The sequence below is a fragment of the Peromyscus californicus genome, unplaced genomic scaffold (assembly GCF_007827085.1).
Source record: "Peromyscus californicus insignis strain IS unplaced genomic scaffold, ASM782708v3 Scaffold_14__1_contigs__length_90479793_seg_2, whole genome shotgun sequence".
Taxonomy (NCBI): Eukaryota; Metazoa; Chordata; class Mammalia; order Rodentia; family Cricetidae; genus Peromyscus; species Peromyscus californicus.
In genome coordinates, this window is record NW_026294436.1 from 76,177,145 (window position 1) to 76,194,804 (window position 17,660).

The 17,660-nt window shown below is 42.9% G+C and overlaps 1 long non-coding RNA gene across 6 annotated transcripts in view; it reads left to right on the top strand.

The window, feature by feature from the left end:
• Positions 1-17,660, top strand: part of LOC128110154 (uncharacterized) — a 66,782-nt gene that overhangs the window by 14,675 nt on the left and 34,447 nt on the right. The gene's annotated exons all lie outside the window — the stretch shown is intronic.

The window sequence follows — 17,660 nt, forward strand, 5'->3', positions numbered from 1 at the left end:
AGGTCAAAGACATCATAGGAATGAAGCAAAGAGTAATAACCACAGAAAACCCAAATCGGGAAATGAAAGTAAAGTGACAGAAGATGGAGACATTACAAACTTTTTATAAAGTGAACCAGAGGAACAAATAGGAAAACAGTGCCTTACTAACTAGAAGGGAGAAATACACATTTCCTAGCCCAGTGAGCTTAGATTGAGAGGGAGTCACAGTGCTCCATGGGTACAGGTGAGCTGCCTCTGTCCCAGCAGCCTCCAGCTTGGCAGTTATTACTATGGGGAATTACCATTCAGAACCCCAATTTTTCCAACTGTAAGTTGAAAGTGATTTTGTCGGGCTGTGGGAATGGCTCAGTAGATAAAGGGCTGTGCAAGCATGAGGACCTGAGTTCAGATCCCAAAAGTTCATGTAATTGTTGGGTGTGGTGGTGTGTACCTGTGACTACAGTGCTGAGACAGATCTCAAGGCCTGCTGGTCACACACAAACACACTCATGCACACCCTGTAATTTTGCCACTGTGAAAGGTTATTATAAAGGACACTTCATAAAGCAGATGAAAATAGCACAGTGGCACACAGTGTGATTCCCAATACTTGGGAAGTGGATGCAGGGGATCAGTTCAAGATCATTCTCAACTATATAGCAAGTTGGAGACCAGCTTGGGTTACATTTAAAAAAAAGTGGGGGCCGGGCGGTGGTGGCGCACGCCTTTAATCCCAGCACTTGGGAGGCAGAGCCAGGCGGATCTCTGTGAGTTCGAGGCTAGCCTGGGCTACAAAGTGAGTTCCAGGACAGGCACCAAAAACTACACAGAGAAACCCTGTCTCGAAAAAAAAAAAAAAAAAAAAAAGTGGGGGCCGGGTGGTGGTGGCGCACGCCTTTAATCCCAGCACTTGGGAGGCAGAGCCAGGCGGATCTCTGTGAGTTCGAGGCCAGCCTGGGCTACCAAGTGAGTTCCAGGAAAGGCGCAAAGCTACACAGAGAAACCCTGTCTCGAAAAACCAAAAAAAAAAAATAAAAATAAATAAATAAATAAATAAATTTAAAAAAAGTGGGGCATGGGGAGAAAAGGATGCAATGTGGTAGTCATTGTTATTTACATCTCTCTCTCTAAGACACAGGTAACTACCCTCCATTTGTTTCTGGTCATTTTCCTTGATGCCTTTGATAACGGACTGAGTTGTTTCAAATTCTTTTTGTTTTTCTTTTCAAGATGGTTTTCCTGTTGTAGCCTTGGCTGTTCTAGAACTCACTCTATAGACCAGGCTGGCCTTAACTCAAAGAGATCTGCCTGCCTCTGCCTCTGAGTGCTGGGATTAATGGTGTGTGCTCATATTCTTATTTAGAATCTGTATCATGAAGTATTACTAAACCCTGACTTAATTATAGAAATTAAGTGCTGGAGATGGAGCTCAGTTTGCTTGTCTGGCAACTGTGAAGTTCAGGCTTCAGTCCTCAGCACCAGTACCACATTAGCTAGGCATGGTGGTACACACTTATGATCCCAGCACTTGAGAGGTAGAGGCAGGAGGGTAAGAAATTCAAGGTCATCTTTAGCTCCATATCAAGTTGGAAGCCAGCCTGGAATTCATGAGACTGTGTCTTTAAAAAAAGAAGAAAAGGAATTCTACATTTGCCCTATGGTATCAGTATTTCTTGAAAGGAAACACCATTATGCTTGTGAAACATTTAGTATTAAAAATGTTCTTATTATAAAACAAATTATTCACAAGTTGATATTTGTAAACTGTATTATAAAAATATGTATTTTGTTGTTGGAGGTTATCTCCCCTCCAGTTTTGTTTTTGAGCTAGGGTCTCATTTTCTAGCCTCGCCTAGCCTCGAATTCTCTCCATCCTCACACCTCCACCTTAAATGTGCAGAGATTACAGGTGGTGACATCACACCTGACTTGTGTGTTGTACTTGGTCTTGTTTTCTATTGGTAATAGTAGTAGTAATCATTAGTGTTTATTCCTGCCTCCTCTATCTACTCTTTGGGGTTTGTAATGATGTGATGCTACTTGGAAAGATGTGATTGAAGAGATTCAAGTGAAACATTTACCTGTCAAAGGGACTCCGCGGAGGGTGGAGAGTGAGGGGGTTGTATCCCTTCAACTTGTGTCTTGGGTAATGAAGTAGGAACCAGAATGGCCAATCCGAAGTATAAACGTTTAGGTGGGGGGTTTCCAGATTTAAGGGTCTGAGCTCAGTAAAATTGCAAAAAGTTAGAGATTGGCCTTGAAGTTCCACCTTTTAACTTTGCCCATGTGAAGACCTGTAAGAAAGAAAAAGTGCTGGGCTGGAGAGACGAGTCAATGACTAATAGTGCTAACTATGTGAGCACGAGGACCTGAATTTGGATTCCAGCTCCTATCCAAAAAGCTGAGCATGGCCATGCCCATGTCTGTAACACCCCCACTGTGTGGGACAGAGACAGGAGGATTGCTAAGACTTGCTGACCCCAGCCCAGCTCCAGCTTCAGTAAGAGGCCTTGTCTCAAAGGAATAAGGCAGAGAGTGACAGAGTGGGACACTGATGCCCACTCTGGCCACTACACACAGGCAGCCATACTGTCACACACATCCTTCTATTGATGACAGCAGTTTGATACATGTATATAATGCACTTTGGTAATATTTGCCCTCATTACCTCTCTTGTCTCCCTTCCACCTCTTCCCAACTAGTTCTTAATAAAGGAAAGGACATGTTGACACTAAAACCCTGATAGGAAGCACAAGAGTATCTGAGTAAGTCATCCACAAGAAGTAACGAAAAGACCTTTAGACGGTCCCACATATGTGTATAATTTATTTTTTCATATTGCCAGAGATTAGTGAAAATGGACTAATTGAATCCTATGCACTGATTCTTTCAGACAGCCCCGGACTCCAGCAGGGTGGATGTGTGTAGAGTACAGAGATAAGCAGGCAACCTGTTGGCTCCAGTCCCACTGTCTGGGCCAAGAGCTTTGCTTGCCTGAGCAGAGACAGTGCTGGTAACCTTTGTGGGAGGGAGCCTACTGTGAAACCCAGTGCCAAAGACTTCACTGTTGATTGTTCCAAAACCACAGTCACTGTGCAAGTTAAAAACTCCAGTGTAACACACCAGCCAGGCCTTTGTAGGCCTTTTGTAGCAGGGTCTGACCACAGTGGAGTGCAGTTCCTTTTCACAGAAAAACTTCAGGGATTTTTGTCACATGCTTCTATGCTATGACAGAGCATTGCTTTGACTAATTTGCTGAGCCTGGCCTGAGACAACAACCGACCAGTTCTGAAAACCAAAAATAGCCCCACAGTCTAAATCAAGACGCATAGAGAGTGACCATCCTGAGTCACCCAAACTCACTTGCTACATCCGTTATTTTTGGATAACTTTGGTGGGACTGAAAGTGCTTTGTTGCTGGTTCTTCCCTCCAAACAAGAGTACAAAGTCGGGAGCTAAGTCATGTGGCTTTGTCTGGCTTACCACAAAGACTGCAACTGGTATGATGTGACTCCATAGCTTTGGAAAGCCCGCTGCCACTTGGGGTGGGATGGTAATATCTGTCTGAACTGACTGAACTGCCAAAATGATCTTGCCTTTAGAACCTTTTCTAAGAAAACTTAGCTCCCCAAAAAGCAAGTTAACCTTTCCACAGGTTCCAGTAAATTAGAATTTTCCATGGAATGGATGAAAAAGGAGCATATTTCCCTTATTTAGGCTTTATGTCTACTTAAGATGTTGAACTAATTTTATAAATGTTTATAATTTTCTTCTACAGTTTTATTTATTTTGACAATTTAAATGTATGCAATGCATTTAATATCCCCCATTACTTTCGCTTGCCTCTCTCCCCCTCCCCTTTCTTCTTCTTTCCAACTAGTATAGCGTCCCCTCCCCTTTCTTCTTTCCAACTAGTATAGCGTGAACGGGAAGAATTTATGAGTGCATAGGAACTTAGCAACTTACAAGTAGCTACATTGCTGAAGAAAATGTCTCCCTCTCCCTCAGCAACCATAAACTGCCAGTAGTTCCTCAGGGCTCAGAGGATGGCGGGGCCTATAAACCCCTCTTCTACCCACGATGCAGTGTTGACGGGCCCAAGACTGGTGCAAGCAACTGGAGCTGCTCTGAGTTAATGCCTGGAAGACAGCTTCCCTCACATTCTTCCCCTTCTCTCCCTCTTACAGTCTTTCAAAACCTCTTTTATGTGAAGTTCTCTGAGCTTAGGAGACAGTGATATTGCTCCCTCCTTTAGGGCTAAGCAGTTACTTATTTCTCAGTGTTTTGACTGGTTATGAGTCTTTGTAGTAACTGCTGCTCACTGCAAAATGACGCTTCACTGACCACAGCTGAGAGCAATACTAATCTATGGACATAAACGTAAGTATTTAGAAGATAGTTTGATGGGCCCAATATAACCATTTAGAAAAACACAGTAGTATACTGTAGTGCCTTCCCCAATAGGGCTTATGGACTCTCTAGACACAGGCTTTTGAGCAAGTTTTCAGTGCCAGGCATAAATTCCCTACTGTGGGACAGGCATGAAATCCAATCAGAAAACAGTTGGTTGTCCCTGTAACAGTCATGCTACTATTGCTTTGGGGGCACATCTTGACTGTCAGGTTTAGTAGTATAGCATACAGGGTTCATGCCTGAATAAGACTGTTGACTTTTCTTTCCAGCTTCTGACATGATGAAAACAGGGAGAACTTATAGGTTAGTTCCAGCTTGATCTCCTCTATCCAGCAACCATGGAGTGTGGGGTTTTTAGCAATAGAATTTTACCATCTTGTTTTGGTGAGCAAGAGCAGTGATAGTAGCCTGTATTGTTTGGGGAGCCTCAAGGGTCTCATTAACTCATAACTCACAGGGAGGTATCTCTTCTCTCACATGGATTTTCATTTAATAGTATGGTTCCTGGGGCACATACAGTTAATTCTGTTGAAACACTTTTTAAATTAAATTTTAAAAAAAAAATGATTTGACAATTATTTATTGTCCCGAAAAGAAAATGCACACAACTCAAATACAAACAAAACAATCTCTTACATTAATGCCAAAACACAACTTATAATGAAAAGAAACAAAGAAAAAACAAAAAACAATAGCTTTTACACTGTACAGTTCTCAGTTCATTCTGAGAAACCCTGAGGACCTTGCCAACTCTATGACCCAGCCAGAGGCATGAACCCTCAGAGGCTGGAACCTCAGGCAGGGCTGACCCTCACAGCTCAAGCCTACAGAGTGTTGGTTTTCTTTTGGCTTTTTGATAACTCCTTAGTTTTGGTTGACCTTTTCTCGTTCCTTCTTCTTCCCATTCACCATTGTTGTGAGACAAGCCTTTACTTGGGGAGATGCAACCCCAAAAGGGAGCCCATGACAGACCAAAGTATGGATACCACCAAAGTCCAATTTGGTGAATCAATGAGTTTTATTGGGGTTATTTACAGGAGTATTGGTAAAGGGTTACTTACAGGAACAGAAATGACTCACAGACAGCTGCATCACCAAAGCCCATCCCAGCCTGGTGACAGCTCACAAAAGCTGGAAACCTGGAACACACTGCACAGCGTGCAGGCTGCTCAGCAGGTTGGAGGGTGTCCTTTCCAGGTACCTCAGTTGGTCTAAACTTCTTCCAGACAGCTGGTCTAGTTTCACAGTCTTCTTTACAGCTTCGCTCTCTCAGACTGACTCTGCAGTCTTTGTTTACTATGGCAGGGCAGAGCCTAGTGAATCTGGTCACTTTCAGGGACTTCCTGAAGCTATTTTGAGTTGTTTAACCTTTCTGTTTAAGGAGCTTCCCTACAGGATGGAATGTTTCAATTTTAGAGGAAATTTACACAACACCCATCTCTGTCTAAACCTCTTCACCCACAACATTTCCCCCTCTATTTATAACGTTGATTGTGAATCTTATAAATGTATTTTAATTTATCAAATACATTGTCCTTATCTATAAACATTATTTTCATGAGTACCCTACCCAGTTTCTATACTTCTTACCTCTCCAACTTGATGCCTTGTTCTCTTTCCATTCACTGCTGCTTTGTATTCTTCATTCTTGCAAAATGCCAAGGTCATTCTTACCTTACTGTTTGCTTAGCCTGAGTGGTGTCCTTACCATCTCTATATAGTTGGCTTCATTTTGTCACTTAAGTCTCTGTGTAAATATTCCTTGGGCAAACTTTATAATCATTTTGGCTGAAATAGTCCATCTCCATCAGTTCCCCTCTAATGTATCACCTCATTTTATCATCTTTAGAGCATGTCTGACTACCAGCTAACTCAACATTTAATTTATTCACTGTTTGTTATCTACAGTGAAAAATCAATGAAAAGAGCAACTTTTCCCTGTTCTTACAGCCCAGCTGTGTTGTAGGTGGTGTCTAGCATGTAACAGCAGTAAGTGCATGAATTGTTTCAAATTTGCCACCTTTTCCCAGATTCCTAAATGGCACAAAGGCTAGTATATGTTCACCGGCTCTTTTGCTAACAATAAACATGGGCTAAATACCTCATGATTTAAGATTTAAGTCATCTGGCTTGGCACTCTATAATTGATCCTATCACTGGACAGCTGCCAAATACCCACTTCACTTAAATTTTGTAGTTCACCTTGAGAGCAAAACCTGGTAAGGGTATAAATAAAATTTTAATATTAAAAAAGAAAGATGAGATATGATTTAGAATAAACAACCAAAAAAGTATCTGTTTTGAGCTAGTAACTTATAAGGTAATAACTAACAGGAAAAAAAAAACCACTGAACATAAAAGCCCAACTCTTCTCTCATTTAAAATATTAGCTGGGGAGTTTGTACCAGTGCAATAATATGAGAAAACTAAGACCTGAAACAACAAGCCAGGCATGAAAGTTGAAGGGACCCTGGCCAGCTCGAGCATGGTGAGCATGGTTCTGGCAGTTCTTGCCCTTCTCTCCCATACCCTCTGCCTTGCTAAAAACCATTAGATTAGCATGGTTTTAGGGTCCTGAGCCAGTACTTTTCCTTTCAGTAGTGTATGGCTGTATCTCTGCACTTAGCAGCCTGGGCTGTGTAGTGAGTTCCAGGCCAGCAAGAGTGTCGTGTAACTATTTTAAAAGCAGAAAAGAAATTGTCTCTCCAGATAATGATTACCCATCAGGAAACTACTTCCCTCACTCATATACCCCCCTCCTTCTCTGGCTGGCCAAAAACTCACTATGTAGTTCAGGCTGGACTTGAACTCAGAGATCCCTGCCTCTGCCTCCTGAGTGCTGGGATTGAAGATGTGTGCCACCACACCTGGCCTCTGCTAACTTCTGTATTCTTTCAATTATAGTTCTGTCCTAAAATATGGAGAAAACATCATCCATGCTCTTAAAGACTTTGTCATTTTTCTTCTAGAAAAAAAATGCATGAAAAACTTCTAGGAAACTATTCCTGGCAATGTTCATTTACTGTATACGTACCAACCATCTGTGATGACAGGTCCTTGGGTGTGTTGTGTTCTTGTAGACTTTCTGGGAATCCGGATGCTGGAGCTCTTCTAAAGGACATTGTTTATTATGTGCTAACATGTCTCTGCAGAATTCTTCCTCAAAGGCAGAGCTCCAAATATAACAAAGCAGAACTTTTTATACGATTTTGGGTTATCTTCCATATATGGTGACTTGCATACTGACTGGTATTTTAAACTTCCAGGCAGGTAGACCAAAGATGATTGGAAGGTGGAGGAAAGGGAAGGAGCAAGGTTTTAGAATAGCTGTGGTAGAATTGCATGTACACACAAGGACACTGACCATCCCGTGTCTGTTGCCTGTTTTTCTTAGTTCTGGGGGCCCCACAACAGTATGTGGAGTAGTGGTAGAAATGACTATAGTGATTAGTATTGGCTCAGGACCCCAAGACCAAGTTCTCATCACAAAGGAGATTTATTTGCTCCAGAGGGACAGAGGGTAGGGATAAGGAGCAAACCCAGCAGATAAAGGGAGAAGGGGAAGGGAACAAGGGAAAGGGGTATTTGTCCCCGGAGGAGAGGACAAAGGACTGCCTCTGGATAGAGACAGACATGTCACATAGGAAAATGTCGGTTTATAAAGGTAAAATGGTAAACCCTGTGTTAGGAGGAGGTGTTTAATTTTAATTGAACATGTTAACTAAGTGAACTAAAGGTGGCTTTTGATTGTTGGACTTCAATACTTTGATAGCTGGACCTTGGTAGTCAGCCTCAGGAGGAGGAAGTGGCCAAATGAGGGAATGGATCTTGGTGGCTAGCTCTAGGAATGTAATCTTAATGGTTTTTAGCAAGGCAAGGGAATGGGGGAGAAGGGCAAGGCCTGGCAGAGCCATGCTCACAATGCTCGAGCTGGCCAGAGTCCTTCAGTGACCATACATATAATCGTGGGACTAAATTGAAAAGTAATGGCTTAATTTGTTTGGTGGAGAAATCAAGAAGAGATAGCATTCAGCTGTGTCATGGTTACTGCTCACTGCTCTAATCCTGGTCTACAGTGACAGCAACAGGTGAAGAAATAAAAACAAGAAGAAATACATATTGTTTGATAAGGCAAAGAGTGTGAGGGACTTCATTTTTTCCCCACCACATTCCTGGGGTATGGCACAAAGAAGGCATGTAGTGAATGCATACTGACTCTGTTGTTTGTCGGCTTTTAGATGTGGGATTCAGAGACCGGAGTGAGAGATGGTTCCGTTTAGACATTCATATTTCAGTGTTAATGGCATGCTTTCTTTATAAATATTAGCAAGAAGGCTGGGGAGATGGTTCAGTCACTGAAGTGCTTACCACATAAGGACGAGGACTTTTGTTTGGATTCCCAACACCCAAATAAAAGCGGAAACATCAGCATGCACCTAAAATCCCAGTACTAGAGGAGGCACAGACGAGGATCCTGAGGCTGCTGGCCAGCTAGTCCCACAGAATCAGTGAGCTCCAGATTCAGCAAGAGAACCTGTCTCAAAAATAAGATGTTGAGGAAGACAGCCTCATGCTGACCTCTGGCCTCCATTCACACATACATCCAACACATGCACCATATATACACTCACCACATACGTGCAAACACATGGAAAAATACATAAATATTAATAGGAAAGTTAGGAGGAGCTGTTTGGGGGACAAGATTATTTGTTTCATTTTGTAAGTTACATTTATTTATTATGTGTATGTGTGCATGTGTGTATGCATGTGCCATTGTTAGAGGACAACTTGCTGGAGTTGGTTATCTTCTTCTACCATGTGGGACCCAGAAATCAAATTCAGGTTGTCAGGCTTGGCTGCAAGAGCCTTTACCACCTGAGCCCTCTTGCCAGCCCTTAGTCACCCTTTCTTTTATTCCCGACAACCCCCTTTTATTCTCCATTTGTCTTTGAGGGTCTTATGTCACTGTGTGGTCCAGGCTAGCCTTAAACTCCTGCCTTAGACCCCCAAGTGCTAAGATTACAGTTGGGAATCACACACTTAACTGTATGTATTTGAGAGACTAGGTGGATTATCCAGGTAAAGGGAGAATATTGCAAGTAAAACTCTGTAGATAAAGATGAACAAAGGATGAAAGTCTGGTAGACACTACAGAAGGTATTAACTGAAGTAGGAGTATCTGAGACACCCAGAGGAGGTGTAGAAGATGAAAGGAACTGGACTTAGGGCAAGGTGGCCCAACAGAGGACCATGAAGCAAGTCAGAGTTGGAAGCAAACTATATTCAGATCACTGTAAGCCAAGAGCTGAAACAGTGCCATTGGAAAGATTATACCTTGCAGTTAACATGAGCAGTTTTAGAGCTAGCACATGTGTTGAAGGAAGGTGGGAGGTGAAATCAAATTGAACAGGACAAAGTATAAGAGAAAGGCAGTAGATTATCCTCTCAAGAAATTTAGCAGGCAGAAAAGAGGGCTGTGGCAAATTTCTTTATAGACACAATTAAGTAAATGGCTAGGTAAAGTATCCACACTACATACCAGTGTCTGATCTGTGTGTCACGTAACTTCCCATAGTATAGTCTATACTCAATAGCCAGTCAACAGATGCCAGTAGAGATGGGAAAGATGACTCAGTGGGTAAATATGCTGCTGCCAAGCCTGATGATCTGAGATCAGTCCCAGACCCACTTGGTGGAGAGAACTGACTCCTCAAAGTTGTCCTCTCTAATTTTCCTTTGTCATAACTAAGGAAAACTTGAAGTCTAATTATTTAGTCTTTAACTCCATCAAAGACCCCAGAAGGGTGAAATTTTACCTAATGACAGGGACATCTGGCTACCTGGACAGTCACCCAAAGTTCTTTTGTAATGTTGGGGCATCCAACTTTGGCCTACAGGCCTAGCATATCTGACAGACATTTTTTGAGGACTGTCTTATCTTGTCTTGGCAAAGTTTGGCAGTTGATTTTTTTTTTGGCATCTTCCTGGTCCAATTTGGACAGTATACTGTCAGCAGTTGAGGCAAGGGCAGGTTTATTGTTTGTTTGTTTTTTCCCCAAATGGGTAGCTTTTGCCATAAAGAAAAACTTCATGTGGAATTTCTTCAATGCCCATCATCTTCTCTGAAGTAAATTGGTGCTGCCAGGAGCAGATGTGTCTCATTATCATGAAAAGCTTTAGTTATTAAACATATTAAATGCCATATTCTGTAGGTCTTTGAAGTGTTTGAAAACTATCTAAATGTATCTGTGTATGACCTCAAAAACGTAACTAATATGACTATAAGTTTGACTATTATAGATGACTATTAATCTGTGTTTATTAATTATACATTACATTTTTAAATGAGCTGCATAAACACAATGCTCCAACAAGATAGAAACATACATACAATATAACAAAATTAACTTTAAATTTGTGTCAATAAACTAAAATCCATACCAATGTAAAATATTTTGAGATTAAGAGTTGTTTTTTTGTGGAGGGAGGAGGGGGGATGAGAACATGAGGGAACAGGATGGTTGACTTGGGGGAGGGACAGAGAAGGAAAGCAAGGAAAGAGATATCTTGATAGAGGGAGCCATTATGGGGTTAGGAAGAAACCTGGTACTAGGGAAATCCCCAGGAATCTACAAGGTTGACCCCAGCTAAGACTCCAAGCAATAGTGGAGAAGGTGCCTGAACTGGCCTTCCCCTGTAATCAGATTGGTGAATACCCTAATTGTCATTATAGAACCTTCATCAAGTAACTGATGGAAGCAGATGCAGAGATCCACCACTAAGCACTGGGCCAAGCTCCTGGAGTCCAGTTAAAGAGAGGGAGGAGGAATTGTATGAGCAATGGAGGGTGGGAAGGGGGTCAAAATCATGATGGGAAATCCACAGAGACAGCTGACCCAAGCTAGTGGGAGCTCACGGACTCTGGACTGATAGCTGGAGAACCTGCATAGGACTAAACTATGCCCTTTGAATGTGGGTGACAGAGTTGTGTGGCTTGATCTGTTTGTTGGGCCCCTGGCAGTTGGACCCCACAGAGTTAGTTACTAACTCTTACAACTTAAATTAACCTATTTATATTAATCTACATTCTGCCATGTGGCATTACCTCTCTTTCATCTTGTACTTCCCATTTCTTCTCCGTGTCTCACTGGCGACTCCTCTGACTGGGCTCTTCTTCCCAGTGTCCTTAGTCTGATTTTCCCAATCTAACCTTATCCTCTTCAGCTATTGGCCAGTCAGCTTCTTTATTAAACCAATCACAGCGTGATTTACAGTGTGCAGAAGGATATTCCACAGCGGTTCTGTGCCAGGCACTGTAGTGTGGGGGAAAGGACAGTGGGAGGTAAAGGTCTTTTCCTAGCAGCACCTAGAACAGCTCTCACCTGCAACAGTTAGTGGCTGGGATAGCAGGAAGGATAGATATCACTAAGTTGAGTTTGAAGTTGACCTGCATGAGCCAGAGTGGGGAAATGGAAACCTTCAACTGTGGGACACACTGAAGGACAGCACAAAACATGAGAATGCCTTCCTGAGGGCTTTTGGAATTTCTCCATGACTGTCTTGGATGTGGAGGGCTTAGGAGAGAGCAAAGTTAAAGAAATACCGAAAGGTATTTCATTGGCCCACAGAGGTAGAACTACCCCTTGATGTGGAAGTACCTGGGATGTCACTAGCATACTAGTTGTTAGGAAAAACATTTCTAAAAACAAAATAATGAAATACATAAATTTTCACAATCTGTAGTATTCATGTGAAGGACCTTTCCCCTGTGATCAGGAGAATGTGAACAGCCTTCCCAGATGCTCTGTAATGTGGTGTCATCATGGTCATGAGACTAGGCATGAGATCAAAGATGCATATGACTCAAGTTCTGTTCCAAGTAGTTTAAAGAAACTAGCCAAATCTTGGCTTTTTTAGACCTTAAAAAAAGACTTTTGTTTTTAATGTGTGTGGTTGGGTGGTATATGCTCATGAGTCTAGATGCTGCGGAGTCTAGAAATCATGCCCACTCCCCTGAGCTGGGGTTACAGGTAGTTCCAAGTGGCTACATAGGTCCTAGGAACTGAACTTGATCCTCTGGAAGAGCATCTCTCCAGCTCCCCAGGCTTTCCTTCCTCCCTCCTTCCCTCCCTCCCTCCTTCCCTTCCTTCCTTCTTTCCTAACAAGCTATTTCACTTTTAATATTGTGCATAGACTAAGTGTTCTCTAAAATTTTTTCCAAGTTTTGTCTTTGTTTTAATGATCTATTGCTGTGAAGAGACACCATGACCAAGGGAACTTATAAAAGAAAGCATTTAATTGGGGGCTCACTTACAGTTTCAGAGAGTGAGTTCATGACTATCATGGCAGGGAACACGGTGGCATGCAGGCAAACAGGCATGGTGGCTGGAGCAGTAGCTGCAATCTTACATCTGACCTACAGGTAGGAGGCAGAGAGAGAGAGAGAGAGAGAGAGAGAGAGAGAGAGAGAGAGAGAGAGAGAGAGAGAGAGAGAGAGAGAGAGAGAGAGAGCAGCCTAGTGTTAGCTTTTGAAAAAAGATACAGAGGAAATGAGATTTCCAAAGCATAAGAAGGGAGTGGTTATGAGCGGCTTTATAATGTTCTACAACGAGGTGTTATTTCCTCAGGATAGCACAAAGAGCAGATGTCCACCCAATCTGGGGACACAGCTGCAGACAGCAGAAGACTGAGAGCAGTTGTCACCTATGACACTCCAGGGTTCCAGGCCTGAGTTTAAGGCGGTATTTATACATCTCTGATTAGAAGTTTGATAAGAGATACAAATTTTCCTAACCTGTAGGCTTGGAAGCTGTGGGGATGGTGTGACATTTTTGCAAAGAGCATTAAAGGATCCTGTCATCCTTATGTCTGGGTAAGGATGTGCCAGTAGTTGCCATCTGTAAATGAAAAGCAATCCAGTGAAGGGCTGGTTAGAGTCATACAGTCTACACCACACTTGTGTTTGCTCTGACTTGCTGACTAACTTTTGTAAGTTCTCTGGGTACCTTTGGAAATTTTAGCCCATAAACTCAGCAGGAAATTATTAAGAAAAGGCCCAGCATCCAGAAGCAAAATCAACTTAGTCTTAGGCACTCAGTACCTGCACTCAACACTTTCACTGAACACTTGCACTCAGCACCTGCACTCAACACCTACCTGCACTAGCTACCTCTGCAGATGGGACCTGCTTGTTTCTGTTCTTCAGTTTGTATCATGGTCACTCTGTGTGATAAGCACCTTGGATATAAAGATGGTTTCTTCAGTTATCACTCTTGGGCTCAGATATCAGGTTGTGGACAAGATGGAGGGAGGGCACCCTGTTCACATGGGCCACAAGTCCCACGAGGTTTCCATTCCTTTAGCAGGGATAGAAACCAGGAAGAATTCTTGCCTTATAACATGGAACTTTCTGATTCTGTGGCTTTTTTCTTTCTCCTTTGAGTGTACAACGAAGTATTTGACAATAACCACAGTGTAGAGACCCAGAACTCACTGCTCATGGCTTCTCCATGTTTTACGGAGGAACCAGAACCAGAAAGAAGGCTGCAGTGAGAGACAAGGCCATGTGCACACACAAACAAGGTCATGTACACACACAAACGAGGCCATGTACACACACAAACAAGGTCATGTACACACACAAACAAGGCCATGTACACATACAGGCCAGTTCTCCACCTTCTCCAGTCACCACTAGCTTTACCCCTACCTTTAAATATTTGTTTTTCCCTTAAAAATTGCAGCTTGAGGACTGGTGAGATGGCCTAGTGGGAAAGACATTTGTCCCCAATCTCCCTGACAGCCTTAGTCTCCCTGGGACCCATATGGTAGAAGAAAAGAACCAGCTCCCACAGTTGTCCTCTAGACTTTACATGTGTACCTACCAGGGCAGGGAGGGAGAGGAGGCATGGGGGAGAGAGAAAGGAATGGAGGGGGGAGAGAGGGAAGGGGGAAGGGGAGAGAGAGGGAGGGAGGGAGAGAGAGGTGGGGAGGGAAGGGTGGGGTGTGGTAGGGTGGGGGAAAGATAAATAGGATTTTTAAAAATTGAAAATTAGTGCTTGAATTTTATTTCAGCACAATTTACCTATTTGGAAGAAAATACCATTTCTATGCAGGAGAACTTGAATTATTTCATGTTGTCCAGATCTAGTGATTCATCGTAGGACAGATAGGCTCTGAGGGAGATTTTCCCTGTTTTGTTAAAGGAAATCAGATCTTGTTTCCTACTGCCACCAGATGAGGATGAGGTCCTGGGGGTTCATTTTCCCACCTGCTTTACTTGAGTTTAACAAGCCTGTAGTACAAGTGTCCAGGGGACACTTGGCTATTTCACGATGACTTACTTTCCACCATCATGGAAGATGGACGGATGTTCCTTCTCTGTGGTGTTATGGGAACTGTGAGTTGATGTTTGGGAGTGCTTCAACAATGCTCTAGAGGCCCGAAGCACTCCATCTCCTGGAAAGTCTTTGGACCAGGAAGAGGCTAGTGCAGAGTGACACATTGTCTTAGTCTCATGAAGAGCACATTTAACGGGAAATGACCTAAGTTTACTGTATCTGCTAGTAATCCTGTGATGCCATCCCCAACAAAAAGCACATGACTACTTGTAAGCCCATCACACAAGCAAAGAAAATTGGATTCTGCTCAGAAAAACCAGGCTGTAATCATTCTGATCCAATAATGTGGCCCTGCAGGGTGGCATCATCAGCCCTGAGACACAGAGAGAAGGGGGGGAAGAGGGAGAGTAAGCACTCCAGGAGGCTGTTGCCCAGCTCTTCAGACACTCGGCCAATGAAAAATTCATGAGGCAATGTTTTATAGCCAATGTCTAATACCACTGCTGGGTCACAAGCTGATCCGAGCCAATCAATAAAATTCATCATCATGAAGGGAACTAGCGATGGAATGTTTATGAGAACTGGAGGTTGTTTCAAGTAAAGACCAGTTTCTAGTTTCTTAATATATGTCACCCTTAAAAGTCACCAAGGGGGAGGGGAAGAGGCACTTTTGAAATCCAGAGAAGAGGAGTGTTGTGATCATTTGAAAAAGCCAACCCAAGGACTGCTTTTAATCGAAACTGCTTTCAGTTTCAGTCTTTGCCAGCCTTTTTTAATGTTAACATGATTTCTTTTTACCAAGTATAGAATTTAAAAAAAAAGTCCAACTCCTCCAGACACAATTGGAAATACATGAGAATGAAATTATATAAAAAACTATAATCAGACTCGTAGGTTATGACATTAAGTCACAGTTTGATGGTAAAAAGCTTTTAAGATCATAGAAACACCAACCCGGCTCTCGTGGCTTTCTCTACCCAGGCAATGTTTCAAGCAGAGCTTTGGTAGAAATCAGAATGAGCTCAGAAGTCTGCTGAGGACTTGAGATTACATTCAAGTCTGGTTAGATGGGAGCAGCACTGTGAAAACAGGACATCAGTGTGTATGTTCCAGGCATGGCTAAAGTAGGGCCCTCTTGAAGTCTTCAAAGTAGATTCCATGAGGTGCCTTAGAGAAGACTTAGAGGTGCCTTAGAGAAGCCATCCCCACCAAAGTTGTGTTTGAGTGATGAATCCAACCTCAGGAGGCCACAAATGGAAAGTCATGGAAAATTCACCTGTGAGACAAAGGCAGGAGAGGAACGCCAGAGAGGGTTGAGGTGAGTTCTGTCTCTGATGGTGTCAGAGAAGAATCTGTGCCTTGCATCTTTGTAAGCAAATAAGATTCTTTCTGGGCTGTAAAACGAGATCACTGTTTGAAAACTAGAAGATTCAAAAAAATAAAAGTAAGAAAATAAAAATTACTCGTGAGATTAATGTCCTGATGAACCACTTAACAAAGTGGCTCATTCTTTCAAATCTAACAAACATACATGTACACAGGCATGCATATGCATGCTGCATGCACACATGCACAAATATTCATGTGCATGTGAGATTCAACTGGAGTGTGAATGGTTCTGTGCCTTGGGCTCTTCGTGTATCTTATTTTGATATGTTCACATCTTAAAGTGGTCAGATCCTCATCACTGAGAACTCTATTAAAGAGACACCCTTCTGGCACAAGGTCACGTGTTTTCAAGCGACAAGCCTGGCCTACCTGCCACCATCTTTGTTCCATGCCCTCATGCTGAAGCCCACCCCATTCTTCCTTGGACTGAACCATTCTTGGGAAGTAGAGTGGTAGAGTCGGGAGTTCAGGTTTGGGGTATACAAGCCTGAGCTCCCGACCTGGAGCTACATGCCCTAGGAAGCTTCTGAAGTAATCTTTAGTATATCACCACAACATGGGAATAATACTCCTTCCCCTAGAGCCATATTAATCTAAGAACTGGCCAGAAGAATGGATGTGATAGTTTCCCCCCACTCTGCCCTTTCTTGGTTTTCTGTTTTCTCTCTAGAACAGGGTAGTGGTTAGGAGCTTGAGTGAGCTTGGGCAAATGGCCTCATATCTCTGTATCTCAGTTTCTTCATCTAGGTTATGGGTCTAACAGTATTTATCCTATATTACAAGCTTTTAGAAAAGAGTAAATTGGGCTGGAATAAGGTACTTGATGCCTGCTCTTTTTATTCTGAGGAGTCCTTTGAGGTGGTCATGAGGAGTATGAGATTCCCCCATGACATCGCAGGAAATTCTCCTCTGTTCACTGCTGTGGGATGGTCTGTATGTTAAATGTGTTGTTCTGATTGGTTATTAAATAAAACACTGATTGGCCAGTAGCCAGGCAGGAAGTATAGGCGGGATAAGCAGAGAAGAGAATTCTGGGAAGTGGAAGGCTGAGGCAGAGAGACACTGCCAGCCACCACCATGAAAAGCGAGATGCAAGGTACTGGTAAGCCACAAGCGTCGTGGCAACTTATAGATTAATAGAAATGGGTTGATTTAAGATATAAGAACTAGATAACAAGAAGCCTGCCACGGCCATACAGTTTATAAGTAATGTAAGTCTCTGTGTGTTTACTTGGTTGGGTCTGAGCAGCTGTGGGACTGGCGGGTGAGAGAGATTTGTCCTGACCATGGGCCAGGCAGGACTGGAAAACTCTAGCTACAGTTCACTGTGTCTTGGAGTTCTCTGTGGACCTTGGAGCAACCTAATATCTGACTAGACCCATCCACATCGCCTCCATACCCTTCACGGGTCTTTGGTCATCACACACACACACAGAGTAAAGGTCATCAAGGTCATCAAGAGTCCCTTCTTGTTGGGTATCCTGGAGTAGAAGAGTCCTGGGCAGTGACCTGAAACCCTCCTAAATGATGGC